The sequence below is a fragment of the Dermochelys coriacea genome, chromosome 1, assembly GCF_009764565.3.
Source record: "Dermochelys coriacea isolate rDerCor1 chromosome 1, rDerCor1.pri.v4, whole genome shotgun sequence".
Classification (NCBI taxonomy): Eukaryota; Metazoa; Chordata; order Testudines; family Dermochelyidae; genus Dermochelys; species Dermochelys coriacea.
In genome coordinates, this window is record NC_050068.2 from 16,313,615 (window position 1) to 16,328,922 (window position 15,308).

A 15,308-nucleotide genomic window follows, 5' to 3' on the forward strand; every position below is an offset into this window, starting at 1 on the left:
CAGGAGCCTAATTTTCAGAAAGCATCGAGCACTTAAGCTCTGAAAATTCGCTTCCGGCACACTGCCCTGCTAGTAGAAGCTTCCTGATATACTTGCTCTGTGGACATTCTAATTCAGAGTCCAGGCTGTCAGTTTGGTCCATGTCACCAGCTCTCAGCTTACTATTACATACATAAAAATGAAACAATGTGTATTTTGTTGGTATCTAGGTAACGGTCCTTTCCCTAGTCCTCCGTCAGGTCTATTCTATAAATCCAGACCTCATCGTAAATAATAGATCTGCACTGCAAACTGAAACTTTACTTCTGAACATCCTCATGATGGTTCCCTTTTAAAATAATCATTACTCCTTCTGCTAGTTTGGGACCCCTAAAAAAAAGGAGGCACCCATATTCCTAGTCACATTTGTATATCTGGGTCCATATTTTAAGAGGGTCTTTATGGAGTATTTTAGGTTAGAGAGATTGACTAGGAGAGAAAAAGATCAAGAAAACAAGCCGCTCGATTGCTGGGGAGTGGAAGAATGAAGTGTGAGTTTTAGAAGGAGCCCAGTCAAAGATGTCTGTGGAGGCAGATGCTCTTCTTCACTTCCTTATTTGAAATGAAGTTATGGTACTGAGTGAAGTTGAGAAGCTGTAAATAGGAGATGGTACCACTGCTTCATAGCTACGTAAGTGTGGATGTTGTTCCTCTCACTTTGCCAGATAGAATATATATGCACAAGCACAAGGGGGCACACGCACACATACAAGAGAAACTACTATGAGAAATAAACACGAAAAATATATTGTCAAAATATTTAATTATTGAAGTAGATCAGCTTTTCACTGTAATAAAATTACTCGCAACATTATTTACAGGGGAAAAAATCAATGCATATTGTTGCAATGGTGGTAAATATGTCTCTATGTTTCCAGACTGGTTTATTGTGCTCAAAAGGAACCAAATATTGAAGACAGGCTTATGCAATTATGGACTGATGTACTCTGGAGCTGAGCATCACAACTCACACTATATACAATAGGAATTGAAGATGAACTTCGGTATATCAGGCCAATAGTGGTTAATAAAGACCCATTCATTTCCCTCTATTTTTTGAGAGCAAAGGAAGGACAAATAAATACCTATCATCTCCAAGGCTTGCCATACTGAGTTTAACAGTAAACACTTACTTCATAAATACTGTGGCTTACACTCAGTTTGGTATTTATCGCAAGATTAAAAAAGTGAATGGAAATATTTAATTATTATTTAGAAGGGGCAAAAGTCAATCAAAAAATCAAAGTATTGGCACTGAGGGAAAACCTTCAGTACTAGCACCAAGGGAAAGTTTTCTAGGGGCAGATGACAAATATTTAAACTCCAAACACTGAGGTTAACAACAAAATCCATAAAAATAAATTTAAAGCCTGATACTCCATGTTTATTTCAGCCAGTTGTGTCTAATCACTGCAACACAACTACAACTTCTTGGCCAAGACTGCTTCTACTATCAGTTTAATATCTGCTCCGTGTCTTGTGCTCATAGCGAAGTGGACTAGGTATAATACGTAATTTATAGCTCTAACATCTGTGTTCCTGTATTGCACGCTACAGTAGTGTTCTGATAACCTACAATACCAAGGCACAACCTGATGGTTCAAAGATGATATTTTATTGTTAGCTCACTTTCAACATCAGTAGTCCAGTGGAAGGGAGCTAGAGCCAGAGATAGGCAACTGGATGAAGCAGGCCAGTGACTGGCAGTGAAAAGGTACATCTAGAACCAGGGAGGAAATGGGAGGACCCATCTGTGGGTCTGCCACTGTGGCTCTGTTGGAACCACATTCTGGGTTTTCCTGGCATTTAGATCCTAGACTCTATCATATTGTCGGTAGAGGCTATTGTTGGTAGAGACGACTAAGGGGAGATATGATAGAGGTCTATAAAATCATGACGGGGTGAAGAAAGTAGATAAGGAAGTGTAATTTACTCCTTCTCATAACACAAGAACTAGCAGTCACCAAATGAAATTAAGAGGCATTTAAAACAAACAAAGGAAGTATTTTTTCACACAATGCACAGTCAACCTGTGGAACTCCTTGCCAAAGGATGTTGTGAAGGCCAAGACTATAACAGGGTTCAAAAAAGAACTAGAAAAATTCATGGAGGATAGATCCATCAATGGCTATTAGCCAGGATGGGCAGGGATGGTGTCCCTAGACTATGTTTGCCAGGGGATGGATCACTTGATGATTACCTGTTCTGTTCATTCCCTCTGGGGAACCTGGCATTGGTCAGTGTTAGAAGACAGGATACTGGACTAGATGGACCACTAGTCTGACCCAGTGTGGCCGTTCTTATGAGGCCCCAATTCAGCAAAGCTCTTAAGCACAAACAAAACTTTAAGCATGTGTTTAAATCCCATTGAACTCTGTGACTTAAGTTAAGCACATAGTTAAGTGCTTTGCTTAACAAGGATGGGATTACTTACCTGCTTAAAATTAAGCATGTGCTTCAGCACTTTGCTGAATCAAGACTGAGAGGATGAGAAATGAGGATGAGAAATTGTCCAAAAGCAAGATGATAAACTGTAATTCAGAGGGGGGCAAACTACGACCTGTGGGCCACATCCAGCCCGCGGGACCCTCCTGCTCGGCCCCTGAGCTCCTGGCCCATGAGGCTAGCCCCCAGCACTTCCCCCATTTCCCCTCCCTCAGCTCACTGCGCCGCCGGTGCCATGCTCTGGGTAGGGAGGTTGCGAGCTCCTGGGGCAGCGCAGCTGCAGAGCCTGGCCTGACCCAGTGCGTGGCTGGCTCCAGCCGGGTGGTGGAGCTGTAGCGCCGCCAGCCACCGGTGCTCCAGGCAGCGCGGTAAGGGGGCAGAAAGGGGGGGTTGGATAGAGGGCAGGGGAGTTTGGGCAGGTGGTCAGGGATCTGGATGAGGTCAAGACGGTCAGAGGGCGGGCAACAGGGGGATTGAATGGGGGCAGGGATCCCAGGGGGGCAGTCAGGAAGGGGGGGATTGGATGGGGCGGCAGGGGGAAGTCAGGGGCAGGTGGTCTGGGGTCAGTCAGGGGACAGGGAGCAGGGGGTGATGGATGGGGTAGGAGTCCCAGGGGGGCTATCAGGGGGCGAGAAGCAAGTGGGGGGTCTGATAGGGGTCGGTGACTGGGCCATGTCTGGCTGTTTGGAGAGGCACAGCCTCCCCTAACCTGCCCTCCATACAATTTTGGAAATCCAATGTGGCCCTCAGGCCAAAAAGTTTGCCTGTCCCTGCTGTAGCTGTACTAAAGGGGATTAAATTACACGAAGGAACATTTAGGCTGATTATCAAGAAGAATTTCTTAACTGTGTGGAATAGCTCTTCTAAGGAACTGGGGAACTCCCATACCATTTGAGTAATTTAAAACTGAACCAGCCAAAAGCAGTGGCGGTCACACTGTAAGGAAAATTCTCCTTGATCAGGGGATGGGGCAGATGACTTAAGAGAGACTTCACGTTGCTCACTTCAATTGTTTTCCTATTTAAACACTCTTTTTGCTTAAAAATAGTTACCCTTTGTTTTGACTATCATTTTATTTATATCTTTTCTTTATATGACTCTTAGGGTAAGCACTTGGCTGCAAGTCCTAGAACGGAGCAAGCTTGTTATGACTTTTATTAAAACACCTTAAGAACAGGCCCCTTCACTATAGCAGCGCTTCTGGGAGATATTATAATGAACATCTAAATCATGGTTTACAGTCCCTTGTGGGGACAAATGTGCAAGAAAAGCAGTTACTATACTGTACAAAAATGGAATGGGAGAGGAGGCTGCTTCTTGTCTAATCAAGAGTGCTGCAACAATGCCTACCGAGGGCCAGTTATTTACATACTTTCTACAAGGGGACTATCACACGCCAAGAAAGCTCTTCGGCACAGTCAGAATCCACAAGGTACAAACGGGGTCTGTAATTACCATCACTAACCATGAAATAGGAAACAGGAAAAAAAAACCCACCAGGAAATGGAGTGAATTCCCATCAGATGAGTTTTATATGCTTTTTCTAACAGAAGTGTCAAAAATCTTAAATTCCTCATACAGTATGTCAAAATAACCCCATAAATTTGCAAACTTCACACATGAATTCCTCAGTAACACAGTGTTTGGATTCCCAGTGCATTCAGGCCTTTATAGATTTAACTTTCCTCGGCTCACTCTCTCCCTTTGCTTTTGTAAGCTGATGCTTTCAAATACAAAGTCCCCCTCCTCCTTCCAAAAGATCATAACTGTGTTCTATTTTTTTTTTTAAAGGAGGAACTGTTGTATTATCTGACCTAAGTGAATTTCCAGCACATCTCGTTGGATGTGCAATTACTATCATTTCATTTTTCTATGTAGGGCCAAATTCCCAGCTGATGTAGCTACACTGTCTTCAGTAATGCCAGCAGGGAATTTGGCCCTTGGCATTTCTCTGCTACATTATTACTTTTTATCTGTTATTCTTTGTGTCTTACTTTGCCTCTGCTAAAGTCTTCATCAATGCCATCTTCACTTCACACTTTCTCCAGGCAGGCTTCCCCAGGCCCTAGCTCCCCAGGATGTACAGAATGTAAAGTAGAACAATCACATCAGCTACATACTCTCCCACTACTTCATTTCAGTATCCAGGTCAAAATTGTTCTCCATGCCTTTTGTCTCTTTATTTCTCCCCCATTCTCGCAGTGCAACTAGCACTCACTTCTCTTCTATCCTTCCACACACTCTCTCCCCTTTGGGCACAAGAGACTTCTCTCTGCAGCCCAGTGCATTCTGGAAGAGCCTTTCTTGCTCTATGACCTTGTGGTTCTGTTCCCGTTAGGTCCTTACATCGTATGCATCTCCACACAATCCCTTTTTCAAATCTAATCTGAAAACATCTCTCTTCTCCCTTCTTCCATGACAATTAATAGAAACTCCTACTCTTTATTTTTCAACTCTGAGGAGAATGTAACTCTGCATGGCTATCTGGGATACAGCTTGTATAGAAAACAACAGCCTCATCCTATAGCACCCTACTCGCTCAGAGTTCATTCGAGGCCACTCATGTGAATACGGGCTGCAGGATTAACCCCCTGTGACACAGTGCTGGGCAACAACAGCTAAGCCAGCACTCTGGTCACTGCAGCTCCAATTAAACACTGCATGTATCTATATCAGAAGGGTGAAGAGCCGAGTTACTGCTGCTGAGAACTGAATCTGTTGCTCTAGGGAAGTTACAGGTTTCAAACTAAAAGTTGTGATGACTAAAGGCACTTCTTCAGTGGTAAAAGACTTGGCCAGATAACTAGAAATTTCTGACTCAGGTGACACGGTTTATGGTCTTCCTAAAAATAAATCTAAAAGTGCAATGAACTTGAAATCCAGAGAAGCCTAAAACACCAGATAAAGTTTAAAGCATGGTGGAAAAGTGGTGTGCAGGAGACTAAAATGCAATTACCCCAGTTATACCTGGTTTGGGAATCCCATAGGTCTTCTTCAGTCTCCAATGGTCTGCAGCCCTCAGCCTGCATGGCTGGAAGATTTATAGGTCCACAAATAAAAAGGTTTTAAATAGTTTTTGACTAGCGTAAGCATTTTAATGTTGCATTACTTGGGACCCTACACTGTTTGTTAAACCCAGAGGTTTACCAAAGAAGCTAGCACTTCTGGAGACTGTTTTACCTTAATATCTAAATACTATTTAATCACTCAGCCGAGGCAGTCTCACACAATCCTTTATGTAACTGGCCTTTTATGAGAAAGCAGTGAACTACATCCACCCTAGAATCAGTCTTTAAAAGTGGGTTATTCAGAACCTCAAGTTATTAGATAAACTGTAAGTGCTCTAATTAATATACATTGACTGGGTCAGCTTGACAGCGCAGAGTGTCACATCACACTGGCATGCAGTGCACATGGCTCAGGTTTAGAAACTTATCTCTTCGGCTGATGGAAACACAGCATATTGCAGATGTGGCACTTGCAGTATTCATAATAAAATGCATCCCTACTCCCGCCACCCTTCCCTTGGTGTTCATTGAATGAATAGCATGATAGTCTCAGAGATGACTGCAGAAAGTAAAAATTTCAAGAGACAGAGAGACATGCCCCAATCCAGAAATACCCAAAACCCTGCTGAGTAGGGAAGTCAGCTTGGAAGTCTCTTGCCGTTCAGCTGCAGAAGTGAAGGACATTACAGGCATAAACTATTATTCATTATTGGCAGAGCCAAGTGCAAAAAAGAAAAAAGGCTATTCAGAAACTGAATTTTACTTGCTACTTGAGGTTACCTCTCTTTGAATTAGAAGGGATCACCTTATGAGCAGCTCAGCTCCTGGCTGTATGCAAGGCTACAGAACAAAGCAGATGTGTTCTGAGACTGAACTCTAATTCAAATCTAAGGTGAACACTGGAGTGACTCTTAATATAGCAGATAAAGATACATCACTAAATAGATCCACATGTGTACACTTGAAAACGTTGGTACCCATCAGTTTTCTCTTCCTTGCTTTTCTAGTAGCAGTCTCTATTACTATAATTACTATTTTATATAGAGATGATCGGATACTATAGTCATGGGTACTAATAGAAGACTGTAAGATAGGTGGACAGGCATATAAGCACATCTCATCCTGAAAGATCCCGAAGTCCATTACAAACAAATGCATGCAATATTATTGATATGCAATCGAGCTCTAAGGTGGAGGAGCAGAAATTAGCTGTCACACAGCAAAGATGGAGAGAGTAAATTTGGACGTTAACACAGGCACAAAGCCCTGCTCTTACAAAAAGTGCCATGAGGTCTTTCATGTCCACAGAGAATGGATAAGACCTGTCTGTGTGTTGATGATATTAAGATCTCTGGAGAGAATGGCCTGTTGTTGCAGGCACCCCTGAATCATATGGAATGTCCTCCCTTCGGAATTTCAGTCAGGGCAGTTGATTATATCCAGCCATTTGACTGGTTGAACGTAAATTGAGTATTCCAAACTGGATGTTCTTCTAACAGATCTGCTCCAGGAATTATTTTGGGGAAGCTCTATGGCATGTGTTATGCAGGAGGTCAGACCAGGTGATCACAATGGTCCCTGCTGGCCTTGAAAGCTGTGAATCTATGAAATGCTACTCACTCCTGCATAAATAAAGAGGAGTTTTGCCTGCATAAAGAGAGATCTGTAGGCCCCTTGTTCTTTATAGTAAGTTAACTCTGTGGTGCTACTTTACATACCTAACTGGAGGACAAAATGCATCTCAGTTTCTTCTGGATATATCAAGGTCTTCACAGAAACCATCACTATCACCTGGGCAGGGGCTGCGGAGAACTGCTCTGAAGGCATTCAAACTATTTCCTACTTCCTACTTTTATTTATTTATTTTCCTTGTAAGGAGACAGGAGTGAAGGGAGGAGCATCTAAGCATAGATTATTTTTTTTCCCTTTCCCCTCAGCCAAACTATGGGTTTGGAAATCAGGAGCTTTCTCATCCACAAGGGAGGCACTGAAGGTAAAGTCAAATGAGTTTTTCCCTTGGCGTCAGTGGGCATTGAATCAGGGTCTACTGCCTCCTGGGGTGGCCGGAAAAGATCAATTCCATATGGTGAAAAATTTTGACGTTTGAATTTTTTTGCTAAAATACAGAGGACAGAGACCCATCCCAGACTGGCCAGCTGGTTAGTGCTATGTGAGTGACACTCAAGTTGAATTTGTTGGTCTGCCTCATATGAAAGACCAGAACCTGATCTCCGATATCCCAGCTGCCTTATATGGAGCAGAGACTTGAACAAACAAGACAGGCTGAGAAGCAGAAAGAATGCATTGTGACCCACATTTTACAGATGGGGAACTATGGCACAGGGAGATTAAGTGACTTGTCCAAGGACAAAGGGCAGTCTGTAGCAGAGTCCAGGAACTGAATTCCTACCTCCTGAGGACTTGTTTGTCACCATAGCCACAAAATCATCCTTTCCTTTCTAAATTATAGAAATGTAGGGCCAGAGGGGAACCTCGACAGGTCATCTTGGCCATCACTGAGGCAGAATAAAGTATACCTAGAGGGGTTCTCACAACAAAATTTTTGGTGGCCTCAGAGAGCAGCCACCAATTCTTGCTGGTGGCCATTGTGACAATATTTTTTCTAAAATATTTAATTAACTTTAGGTAAAACAAATAAATATGCACATATATGTGTCCAAATCATTGTAATTTATTCACTGAAGACTCAATAATAAAAATAATGTACAGTTGTCTCTATTCTTTACTGGACCTAAACAGAATAGCAACACAAATAAGGTGCTTCACATGTTTTCCTTTTTTTTTTTTTTTTTTTTTTTTTTTTAAAAGACTTGCCAGTTAGTAAGTTTGCTACTGTGAAAAAATGATATTTGTATATTTGTTAATATCAATTTTCACAGCAGACTTACTCAACCCCAGCAAGCTGAGCAACAAATTAAGCCCTGGATGGGGAGGTGGGTAGGGAGGTGGGGGGACTAGGGGTGAAGGGGGGGCCAGCGGGGGTCGGCAGTATATATGTGGTGGGGTGGGCCTGGGCCTGGATCTCCAGGACCAGAGCCTGCCACCCACCACCCCAGGGCTCATGCCCAAGCACCACCGCCCCTGGGAAGGTGGGGAACTCACACTGGTCACCTGCTCCTCCATTGTTTGTGGCTCCAGAAGGAGGCTTGGACCAGCATTTGCTGGCGGCCCTGAGGGAGGGCCTGCCACTTTGCCCTTCCCACAATCACCACGAGGAGGCTGTGACTGCAAGAAAAGCTCCTGGTGGCCACATACGGCAACGGTGGCCACATTTGAAAAACGCTGACCTAGACCATCCTTGACAGGCTGTGTTTTTTAAAAACTTCTATGATGGGGATTCCACAACTTTCCTTGGAAACCTATTCCAATTCTTAGCTATAGTTAAAAGGTTTTCCTAATAGCTAACCTAAATCTTCCCAGCTGCAGATTAAGCCCATTATTTCTTGTCCTACTTTCAGTGGACATGGAAAACAATTGATCACCATCCTCTTTATACCAGCCCTTCACATATTTGAAGATGGTTATCAGGTTCCCCCTCAGTCTTCTTTTCTCAAGACTAAGCATGCCCAGTTATTCTTTTAACCTCTCATAACAGGTCAGGTTTTCTAAACCTTTTATCCTATTTTTTGCTTGTCACCTCTCCCAGCTTCATGTCATCTTCAAATATTATAAGCATACTCTCCACTCCATTATCCAAGTCATTAACAAAAATATTTAATAGTACATCAGAGCTACCCTTGCCCCCCCAGTTTGACAGCGAACCATTGATAGCTACTCTTTGAGTACGGTCTTTCAACCAGTTGTGCACCCACCTTATAGTAACTTCATTTAGACCACATTTCCCTAGTTTGCCTATTATTGTGTCAAAAGTGGCCTAGCTCATATAGCTGATCCTGAAGTTGCTGGATGGATAATCTGCCCCCATCTTTCTTCAGTGGCACAAGAAATAAGCCCATTTTTTTCCTCCTGATAAAATCCCCCAAAGAGTCAAACTTCAAACCAAGTTTATTAAAATATGAATTATCTGTAAAAAGACTGCAAAGGCCCATGAATTGATTTCTGATTTTCTATGGACTTATTTTAGGACTTTTCTCTGTGATAATCAGAAAGCACTGAAAGATGCTAGGGACTGATTAATCAGCACAACTCCTACTGTGTCCAAAGCTTAACTTTCAATTACAGTTCAAGCTTATGCAGCAGGCAATATATTTTCCTTAGGTAAAATGCCTACGGGGGGAAAATGCAGAGATAAAAATAGCTAAATAGAAAGAGAATAATCCTTATTAAAAAAAGACTCTTCTTGTTATTTCAATTTGGAAGCCATCACCTCCAATGAAGGAATTTAAGCAGATGGAATCCTTTTCACAGGACTGCTTCTCCATCTGAGTTTCCTTCTAATCAATGTTATTCTACATGTATCAACTTCTGACAGGTGGATTTACCAATACTGTCTGATGGTTAGGCCGCAGCATGATGTTGAAATCTCTGCAGGGCAACTCAGCAGAGTACAGTTCTGACATTGCTGCAGGACTGGAAACTACAGGTAGAGAGGATCTAACAAACTGGTGGAGAGTGATACTGTGTCTCATTTGAAAACGTAGTTCTTTGCACTTATGTCAGCCTTGCAAAATTCTACCCTCCCGCTTGACAAAGGGACAGCAAAATATCACTGGTTTCAGAGTAGCCGCGAATAGTCTGTATTCGCAAAAAGAAAAGGAGTACTTGTGGAACCTTAGAGACTAACAAATTTATTTAAGCATAAGCTTTCGTGCCACAAGTACTCCTTTTCTTTTTGCAAAATATCACTAGTTCTTTTTTCCCCTTTCCATTACCATCATGGTAAAGGGTTGGAAAGTAGATTTTGTGCCTGACTAGTTAATTTCCCTGCAAGCTTTGAAAGGCTGCTGCACACAGTGCCTTTCATCCAAGGATCTCAAAAGACTTCATAAACACATTAATGATAATAGCTATTATTATTTTCTCATAGAGCAAAGCACCATGAAGTCACATCACAATAAACAGGAAACACAACACACGGGAGTCATTAGCCAGCAATCTCCCATGCTTTACAGCCTTGAGAAGCATGCCGTATGGCATTCTGTCCTGTAAGCCACGTCCTCAAACCGCACTTGCCATGGGCACCCCCGGTACCTGGCACCTGTCCCTGCAAAATGCACTCTGGCAATCTTCCTCTGCTCATCCAACCCACATGTCCTGCAAACTCAAGTTTACTTTGTCTGATCCCCTTGACATCTTAATCAGAAGTCACACTGGTTATGCTTAAATTCAGGCAATTACTTCTTCGTTAGTTGTGTGCAAGATATAGCTAACACGCACCAGTGATAATCGTTAGCAATTGTATTATTGCACCTTTCCATCCATAGAGTCCAGTGCACTTTTAGAAAGGTGGATGTGCCTCATCTTCACTTTACACATGGGGAAACTGAGGCACACACCAGTAAAGTGATTTGAACAAGGTCACACAGCAATTCAGCAGCAAAGCCAGGACAACAACAAAGGTCCCATATTCACAGCCCAGTGGCCTCTTTGTTGGAGTGCACTGACTCCTTGACACTAGTGAAGACAGGCAAGTATCATTATTCACATTTTACTGATAGATAATGTGATACACAAAACTTCAAGTGATTTATCCAAGTCCAACTGTCAGAGCTAGGAACAGAATCTGGAGTCTTGCTAGGCAAATCCCTGATCTAACCACTAGACAATGTTTCCTTCCATGGCAAAAAGGAAAGATTTATTAACATACCTATAATTAACAAGAAAGTCTTGGCACCACATATCTAGGGGAGAAAAACTGGGCGCAAACCTTGTATTGGTCTGCCCAAGGACAGCTGCACTATCGTAATCAGCAAACCTGCTTCCAGAATTTAATGCCAGAAAAGACATTAGTCTGGAAGAATACTGAAAAGAGAAATTGCTGGAGGAAAACGAAAAGGAGACTGGAGGTGGGGTAAGGAATAGTGGGTAAAAATACTTTTTTTCCCCAGTTAGCTTCTTAATGACTAATTTGACCAAAGATTAGAAATTAACTAAACTAGTTCTTGGTCAACAAAAGATGCAAACAGAATATAAAGCAACACACAATTACATTAATTTATACTAACTAAAAGAGTAATTGGTTAACATTTCTGTAGTGCTTAGGAAGTGTCAACTGCTATGTGTTAATTATTATTAATTAGTGTTAAATACATCTAACAAAAATAATCTAGTTCAAACTTATTACAAGGTGAAAGAGACAAAACAAACCCACAGATAACACAGATATATCACTTCTCTATCATCTGAGACTGAGGCAAATACAGCAGGTATAGTACATAGGCAGAACATGCACCTCCTAGGGAAAAAAAGGAGATTACTTACCAGAAGGTCTTTGAGATTTGCAGTCCCGTTGTGTATTCCACACATGGGTACACACGCACATCATGCACCTTAGTACAGAAATTCTAAGCTATGTCTGTTGGCCTGAGCACATGCAGTAGAATCATAGAATTATAGAAGATTAGGGTTCGAAGAGACCTCAGGAGGTCATCTAGTCCAACCCCCTGCTCAAAGCAGGATCAACACCAACTAAATCATCCCAGCCAGGGCTTTGTCAAGCCAGGCCTTAAAAACCGCTAAGGATGGAGATTCCATCACTTCTCTAGGTAATCCGTTCCAGTGCTTCACCATCCTCCTAGTGAAATAATGTTTCCTAATATCCAACACAGACCTCCCCCACTGCAACTTGAGACCATTGCTCCTTGTTCTGTCATCTTCCACAGCTGAGAACAGCCTAGCCCCATCCTCTTTGGAGCTCCCCTTCAGGTAGTTGAAGGCTTACCAAATCCCCCCTCACTCTTCTCTCTGCAGACTAAATAAGCCCAGTTCCCTCAGCCTTTCCTCATAAGTCATGTGTCCCAGCCCCCTAATCATTTTCATTGCCCTCCACTGGACTCTCTCCAATTTGACCACATCCTTTCTGTTGTGGGCGGGGGGCCCAAAACTGGACGTAGTACTCCAGATTTGGCCTCACCAGTGCCGAATAGAGCAGGATAATCCCTTCCCTTGATCTGCTGGCAATGCTCCTACTAATGAAGTACAATATGCCATTAGCAACAAGGGCACACTGGTGACTCATATCTAGCTTCTCATCCACTGTAATCCCCAGGTCCTTTTCTGCAGAACTGCTGCTAGCCAGTCGATCCCCAGCCTATAGCAGCGCATGTGATTTTTCCATCCTAAGCACAGGACTCTGCACTTGTCCTTGTTGAACCTCATCAGATTTCTTTTAGCCCAATCCTCCAATTTGTTTAGGTCACTCTGTATACGATCCCTATCCTCCAGTGTATCTACCTCTCCCCCCCCCAGCTTAGTGTCATCCATAAACTTGCTGAGGGTGCAATCCATCCCATCATCCAGATCATTAATGAAGATGTTGAACAAAACCGGCCCCAGGTTTTGATACGGCTTGATACTGGCTGTCAACTAGACATTGAGCAGCTGATCACTACCCATTGAACCTGACAATCTAGCCAGCTTTCCATCCACCTTCTAGTCCATTCATCCAATCCATACCTTTTTAACTTGCTGGCAAGAATACTGTGGGAGACCGTATCAAAAGCTTTGCTAAAGTCAAGATATATCACGTCCACTGCTTTCCCCATATCCATAGAGCCAGTTATCTCATCATAGAAGGCAATCAGGTTGGTCAGGCATGACTTGCCCTTGGTAAATTCATGTTGACAGGTCTCCTTGTATTCCGACGAAAGGAATAAGACACAGTGCAGGCCAACACCTCTCCAGTTCCTCTGCTTACTCCGAATCCAACAGGATCCAAAGCAAAAGGAACAGAGGGTGGATAGTGGAATAGATAGGGACCACACATCTCGAAGAACCTCCATTCACAGTAAGTAACCTTAATTTCTTCTTTGAGTGCTGGTCCCTAAGTGAGCCACACGTGGGTGACGGACAAGCAGCGGTCAGACTGGAGATGGGTGTGAGGAAGCTGGCAGCAAAGATGCTTGCTGTACTGCAGATCCTACTCCTGCATCTGCAGCAGAGGCCTGAACTAACATGTCATGTCCATCGAACATGTGGACGGAGCTCCAGGTGGCCACCCTGCATATGTCTTGTGTTGGGACTTCCTGGAGGGATGCTGTAGATGTGGCCTGGGCTCTTGTGGAGTGAGCTGGGACATGACCATGAAGACCGATGTGTGCTAACCTGTAGCACTCAATGATGCACCCAGAAACCCACATAGAGATTCTATGAGAGGATAGAGTTTGACCTCACAATATTTCTGCTAGGGCGATAAAAGGTCTTGATGACTTTCTGATAGGTTTGAAGGCAGAATGCTGGGCACATCAATTGTTGAAGGAGGGAAGTGTCTTCTCTTTGGCAGAAGTGTGAGGTTTTTCAAAGCAGACAGGTAAGTTGAAGGACATGGAAATCAGACACAACCCTGGGGAGAAATTTAGGAAGGAGGTGAAAGGATACTTTTCCCTTGTGAAAATATGCATAAAGAGGGTCTGCCATGATGGCACCTAACTCGATGACCCTCCTGGCCAAAGTGTTAGCCACTAAAAATGCAACTTTCAAGGACAAGTAGGGCATGGAACATGTCACCAAGAGTTCAAATGGTGATTTGAGGCCGTTCATCAGGCTGTTCATGAATCAGACTGTAGTTGGGTGGGTGAAAACACAACAGCTGTCTACAGAAGGAAGGAAGGAAGGAAGGAAGGAAGGAAGGCGCTAATCATTGCGAGGTGGACTCATAATGGAGTTAATAGAGCCCTGAGTCTTTTAGACACAGGAAATAATCCAAAACAACCAGAATATCTGCAGTGACTGGATAAGGTTGATCGTGTTGCAGCTAGGCAGAGAAATCTATTTAGCTAGGTTACTAGTCCTAGCTGAATCTTTCCTATTTTAGATAAGGACAGCATGAATGGGTGCCAAGCAGGAGCATTCTATTTCCAACAACCACCAGACACCAGGCCAGGATGCAAAGTGAGTGTCCAAATTTGCCCCACTCTGTAGTTAGGAGGTCCAGGAAAGGGTAAAATCTTGATTGGACAATAGGCTTACATTTTCAAGAGCTCTAGGAACCAAAACTGTCTGGGCCAATTGGGTGCTAGGGGAATGACCCTGCTCCTGTTGCGATATACCTTTCTGAGAACCCGTGGAAGCAGGGGAATGGGAGGAAAAGTCTATATGCGATTGTTTGTCCATGACAATAGGAAAGCATTGCCAAGGGAGCCGCAGCGCATGGCTCCTCTGGAGCAGTACAGGAGAAGTTTTCTGTTAATTTGGGATGTGAAGAGATCCCACTGAGGTGTACTCCACAGTGTTAAAATTTCGCTCAGGACAGAATTGTGAATCTCCCACTTGTGGTCCGCATAAAAGTACCTGCTCAGGTTGTCTACCAAGGAGTTCCGAGCATGCAGCCTGGATGATGATGCAGTTTCTGATGCACCAGTTCCAAAGCCAGGCTGCTTCCAGGCACAAGGAAAGAGATCTTGCTCCAACCTGTTTACGTAAAAGACCATGGTGATATTGTCTGACATCACCTGTATATGGAGTGAACATACAAGCGAGACTAAGACCTTGCAAGCAAGATGGACTGCTCTCAGTTCTAGTATGTTGATGTGTAGTCTGCTCTCCCATGGGGTCCAGATGCTTTGAGTAGTGTGGCTGTTCAGTGGGCATGCCACCCCAGAAGGGAAGTGTCTGTTATGATGGTGGCACTGGGATGGGGCTACTGAACAGGATGTCAACTCTCACCTTTTCTGGGTT

General features: G+C 43.3%; 1 protein-coding gene across 3 annotated transcripts in view; it reads right to left on the reverse strand.

Annotated features, from left to right (window-relative positions):
• Positions 1–15,308, reverse strand: part of TENM4 (teneurin transmembrane protein 4) — a 1,775,651-nt gene that overhangs the window by 445,603 nt on the left and 1,314,740 nt on the right. The window lies entirely within an intron of this gene.